The 6000-nt window shown below is 49.0% G+C and overlaps 1 protein-coding gene across 1 annotated transcript in view; it reads left to right on the top strand.

Annotated features, from left to right (window-relative positions):
- The first annotated feature begins 1279 nt into the window (after nucleotides 1-1279).
- The window catches only part of IFT81 (intraflagellar transport 81), a 234244-nt gene continuing 229523 nt past the window's right edge, over nucleotides 1280-6000 (top strand). The window contains exon 1 of the mRNA XM_040346783.1: nucleotides 1280-1407. The gene's annotated coding sequence lies outside the window, so the exon portion shown is untranslated. The remainder of the gene's footprint in view (nucleotides 1408-6000) is intronic.

Genomic DNA, 6000 nt, shown 5'->3' with positions numbered 1-6000 from the left:
TCACCCTAAAGGTGGGTGCCGCACTCCGAAGAAGAACCCAGACTAATGGCGTCTGCCCCATAAATACTTCCCCCAGCATGCACAGCGAGGCTCAACCCTCCTGATTGGCTTCTGGGGAAGAGCACCCAAACCTCGACTCCACTGCTGCCACCCACTGTCCTGGGGTAGGAACTACACTCCAGTAACAATAGACAGCCCACAGCACAGCCAAGCTGAGACAGAGATCAGTTTAGAACATAATAATTGGATCAGAGTCAGTTAACACTCTGATCCTCCTCTACATTTGACTAGCACCGGTACTTTTTTAAGTAACCAGGCGCTACACAAGTAATGGCGGCAATCAGCGACTCTCTGCCCATCGCAGCCTGTGAAGTCTTACTCTCCCGGCCCCGACTACTACTCGGTGGGTAGTGGAGGAAGATCACTCTGCCAGGGAAGGCAAAGAGATAAGCAGGCAGGTGGCTGGCCGGAACTTGAGCCAAGGCAGAAGAACATGCGAGCGGAACTGAATGGGCATGCACCCGAAACTGAAAAAATATTACCTCCGTTCCGACCAGCACATGATAATCAGATAATGGAAAAAAATACGCCCCCCCCTAAGCTAGTAGGAGCGGCAGAGCGGGGGTGTGTAATGCAGATGATTTATTTTTAATTCTGCACTGACTGTCTTTGAAATTGCCCAAGCCCCTGTTCAAATCCAATCCGGGGACAAAACTGGGGACAGACTTGGTCCGGGGACAGTGTCCTTAATCCAGGGACTGTCCCCAGAAACCGGGGATGTCTGGTCACCCTATCCTATTACATAGTACTGTAATTACAAAGGTTGCCTATACCTGATCTAGACAGTAACATCTCTTCTTGGGGAAGTTGGGTGTGAACTGTGAACCATCCAGAGGTGAGATCATACTGTCCAGGTCTTTACACCAAACATCTACACCTACGGATTACCCATCCCCCTGATAGTGTTTAAATTGTATTTTCTATTCAATATATACTATATGAAAAATGCTGTTTGTTTTATATGACAGCTGGCTAATCAGTCTCAGATATTGTTCTTCTCACTCTTCTAATCTGTACTGGAAATACTGCTGCTCATGAAAGCAATAATTAGTGTTCTTTCACTCCCTGCCCGCCTACACTTTGCATGTCACTGCCTGTTGGACTCCTCTCTGCAGTCATTCATAATTAGAAACGTTCCAACAGCGTTCTAGATCTCGGCCACTAGAGGTCAGCCTAGTGCAAGAGCTGAAGAGTTACAGCTCGCTCTCGTTCTCTCTGGTCACGAGCCTTCCGTCCTACTCGTTGATCCTGAGACTTCCTTTCATGACAGGAAGTGGCGTTAGGAGTGAAGATAGCGTCTCCTTGACAACTGGCTCACGCTTCTTCTAGGACTGTTTGTTGTGTCAGGTAATATTTTACAATTATGTAATTTTCCTTTGTGTACGGTATACTTGATACGAGTGAGAATTCAAGTTTTCTTAAATAGTTGAAGATAGGAGCTTCTATGAAAGGATATGGGGTGCCATTGCTGTATCTGTAATTGCTTGGCTCTGAGACTGACCCACTGACTGCCCTTAGTAGCTAAAAAGTGTTTCTAAAGCCTAAATGCATTCTCTGGTGTAAGGTAAATAACCTTTTGCATGTAGCCCCCCCCATACTTACTTGTGCCTGGTCTTGATCCAGCTATGAACACGAGAACAGTGGCTCTCCTTACTCTCTTTCTCCTCGTTGGCTTAGAGACAGCAGCAGGAGCCATTCCCGCTACTGTCAATTACAGCCAGTGAGGAGGAGCGGCAGTATGGTTGCCACCTCATCCCTTTAAACCCGTACACATATGATTTACACAGGTTCTGAGGCTAATTTAATGCAGAGTAGGCACTTAGTAAGTTTAATTACCTCCTTAATCAGCCACAGAACCTATGTAATAATTATGTGTTCGGTTTTAAAAGGATGAGGTGGTAACCCTAAGCGGCAGGCAAGGCCAAGCCACGCTCCGTGTGTAAATGGACACAAAGTACAGCTTGGGAGCAAGCATGTACGAGTGCCCTCATAGCAAGTTATGGGGGGACTCAACGGGAGGAAGGAGCCAAGGAGTGCCAACGGGGAACTCGAGAAGAGGAGGATCGCAGCCTCTCTGTGCAAAATCATTACACAGAGCAGGTAAGTATGACATGTTTTTTATTTTATTTTCAAAAATGTAAAGTCGTTGTAAACCTAGACATAAAAAAAAAGCATGTTTCTAGTTATGTAAGGGGTTCCTGTGGGATTTTTAACCAATCCAGTGCCATCCTAGCTGTATCGCTGCCTCTCCTCTCTTCTTGGTCTCACAGGAGACACTGAGGCCAGTGGTAGCCATAGGAGTTTGACTGGCAGCAATAGGAGCTTATCAGAAAGGAATGCTCTGTGTGTCTATTGTAAGGATGAGCTCCGGCGTGTTCGCATAATGTGCACAGCGCTGCGCTAATAACAGTCAGGGAGACATTTCACGATCCCTGCAGCCGAGCATCGGGACAATGTCTCCCTGGCTGTGATTAGCACATCGTCGTGCTCACTTCCTGGCGGGCTCTGCACGTGTTCTATGCGAACACACCAGAGCTCATCCTTAGTCTATTGATGCACACAGCCTGATTCAGGAGTGCACCCACGCTGGTGCCCCTTAGCACTGCACTTGCTGAGGGGGCACTCGGAGGTAGAAGAAGCGAACCAGTGACCACCAAAGAGAAAGTAAAGGACTGCTTTGAGCAATGTCATTCCACAGAACAAGTAGGTATAACATCTGTTTTTTAACCAAGAACAAGCCTTTTAATATCACTTTAAGGCTACTATCACACTGAGCCGTCCGTCCGTTCGCACTAAAGCGTTTTTAAAGCTCGTTTTAGCGGCACATCAGCACTGTTTAATCAGCACTTTTGCTGCACTTTTCAGCGTGCTTTTAACCCAAAAAAGGGTTAAAAACTCCAGTTTTGCAGCACTTTCAAAATGCTTTGAAGCAGAGGGAGAAGAAACAAAGGACCCCATACTCATTCACATGGGGGGGATGGGATCTAGGGGCCCCCTTTAACGGTAAAGGAGGCTTCCAGATTACGATAAGTCCCCTGCCTGCAGACCCCCAGAACCACCGCCAGGGTTTTAGGGAAGAGGACCTTTACCCCATCAACATGGGGACTAGGTTATTTTGGGTTTGCGGGGCGCAGAGCCCCCCCCCCCCCAAAGCACCCACCACACTATGTTGAGGGCATGTGGCCTGGCATGGTCCAGAAGAGGGGGTGGGGGGACGCTCGCTCACCTCCTTTCATGACACAATTTTTTTTATTTATTTTTTTTGCCGTGGGGTTCCCCATCAAGATCCTCAAAACAAGTCGCTTGCCACAAGTGGAATCAGTTCAGATGATGATCCAACTTGGATGTGACTTACATTCAAATCAATAGGCTGAAATCCTACCCAAGTCAGACCAGGGTAGTACAGGAATATTTTTCAAAGTTTGATGGACACAAGTCAGACCAGTTAAAGAGGACGTAAACCTATAATAAGGCTTACCTGTAGGTACTGTAAATATCTCCTAAACTTGCACCGTTAGGAGATATTTACTGTATTCTATGCCAATTACGTAATTGAAGGAACGGTCATCCCAGCGCCGGTCCCCGTGAACCCGGATGAAACACTGGGGAAGATGTCAGGCGTTTCAGCGGTGTGTGGGTGCTGCTGCAGGGGTTCGTTCTAAGGTAATACTAGCTCATTATGCCTTTTTGTCAGAAACGTTAAAGGTAAGTACTCACCGAGACCGAGATGCCGAGGGCGGCTACCTTTGTGACTCTGTGCACCTCACCCCCTGGAGGTGGAGACAGCGAGGAGGGGCACAAAGAGGCACCGGCTGCCAGCAGCGGAAGATGGTTTGATGAAAGTCACTGGAGATGTGATGCGGAGACCCCAGGGAAGCTGTGGCAGATGTAGCAGAGGTGCAGGTGCAAAACAAAGTCCACGGGGCTGGGAGCCCGTTCAGGTCAGAATAACAGGAGATCCAGGAAACAAGCCAAGTGGTCAGGGGTTCCGGAAGGCAGAAAGTCCAAATCAGCAAGCCAGTGGTCAAAAGGGAATAGAGATGGCAGCGGGTCCAATAAACAATCCAGGGGTCAAGTGCAGGAGAAGGCAGAGAGTAGTCAAAGTCCAAATCCGGGTCAAACAGGTCAAGGTTCAGGTTTCTTCAAGGTTTTTCCAAACAAGGTAAAGCGGACAACAAACCAGCAACCACCATGAGTGTGGTGCTGGTTTAAATAGGCCGGGTTGCACCCTGATTGGTGGATGCGTGTGCGGGTGCGCGCGCACGCGCCGTAGAATAGATCCACGCTGGAACGCAGATGCACGCATGCGCGAATCGGCTGCAGAGTCCCTGACACTTTTGTCTTACGGGTTTTTTTTTTTTAATAACAAAAATGCTCAGAAACACTTGAAAGCATGACCCAGCAGCCATATCCAGCAAGCAGCACATATAACTCAGTTCTCGTCATGGGCAAGTTTGTGTTGCAATAGGGCAGAGCAGGGGCGTCGTCAGGGGTGGGCTGGGGAGGCTGGAGCCCCGAATGGGTAGCTGTAAAGCCCAGAGTCTCAGGCATGCCATATATAATTATGAGCCCCGAGCGAGCGTTGTGTGGCCGAGAGTGTGGCGTAGAGACACAGCAGATCCCGCCTTCCGGAACCTGCAGCGCCTATGATGGACATCCCACTGGTCCAATCCGGGATTGCGGGACGTGTGACGTCCATCAAAGGCGCTGCAAGCTCAGAAGGGCGGGAATTACAAAGCCGCCCGGCACGCCGCGATGTCACATCCATCCCCGCTCGGTTCAGCGGGTCTTCACTCCTTCTCGGCTCCTCCTGAGCCTGGCTGCATCTCATGACAGGGTCAGGCAGATGCGGCAAGCCAGCGCCGTACCTCACATCCCAGCTCCCTGCTCTTATCAGCGGCTCGGCTGTCCTCCTCGGCTCCTGAGCCTCCTCGAGTCCTGGCTGCATCTCTACCATGGCTGAGGTAGGTTAGTGTATGTAGGTCAGTGATTGTGTATGTAGGTCAGTGATTGTGTATGTATGTCACTAGAAAAAGGAAAATATTGTTGCGCAGACCCAACATATACTGCAAACATGTGTTCTCAGCCGCGTCTTAAGTGTGCCATACAGCACAAACAAACATAGTAAAAAAAGGAAGTCGCGCTAATTGAAATTAATATAAATGAAGTGAAACACCAGTGATTAGTGAAAATAAACAATTCTATGTATGGTGATAAACACCCTCAATAGGGTAGGTGCATATTGTGAATAACTACTAAATGGCATAAATGTCTCTTCAGTTTAGTATGGGCAAATTGACAGTCCAGACAAGCCAAGCGGTTATAAAGCAGTCCACAGGTGTAGTGATGAAAGGAATCCTTAGGTAACAGTGATAACGACCACTCTGTGTTCAGAACAAACAGGAGACCTCCACCACAAATAATACTGACTCTTACCAGAATTCAGTAAATGATAAGCATAAAAAGAAATCCAGCAGCAGCCCACAAGATTATCTTCAACCAGCGGTATCCATACACTAGTAATCACCATTGGAATCCAGACATGATTGGACCAGGTAGCCGGAGTCACCGAAGCAGCAATGAGGGGCATCAAATTCCCGACACCAGGGTCGCCAGAGATGTCAGCCCCTACAACCATCCACTGGGAGTTCTACAACCATCCAACTCCCAGTGGATGGTTGTAGAATCCCAGGTTGATAGAGGGAAGTGTAACAGCCCTTGCGTGTGGCAGATAGTAAGGTTCTGGGAACTGTGTGTATCCCAGAAAGCAGCCGGCCCATTCACAAAGCGCGCGCTGCTCGCACATGCGCAGTAGGAAACGGGCAGTGAAGCCGCAGGGAGCTGCCAGGATCGAGGATCGGCCTCGGTGGGGGCTGACATCTCTGGCGACTAGGACAGGAGTTCCGGACTCTTTGCCCGGGTGCGGATCAGGAAAGCCTG

Source organism: Rana temporaria, chromosome 1, assembly GCF_905171775.1.
Source record: "Rana temporaria chromosome 1, aRanTem1.1, whole genome shotgun sequence".
Classification (NCBI taxonomy): Eukaryota; Metazoa; Chordata; class Amphibia; order Anura; family Ranidae; genus Rana; species Rana temporaria.
This window is presented reverse-complemented; position numbering and strand designations above follow the sequence as displayed.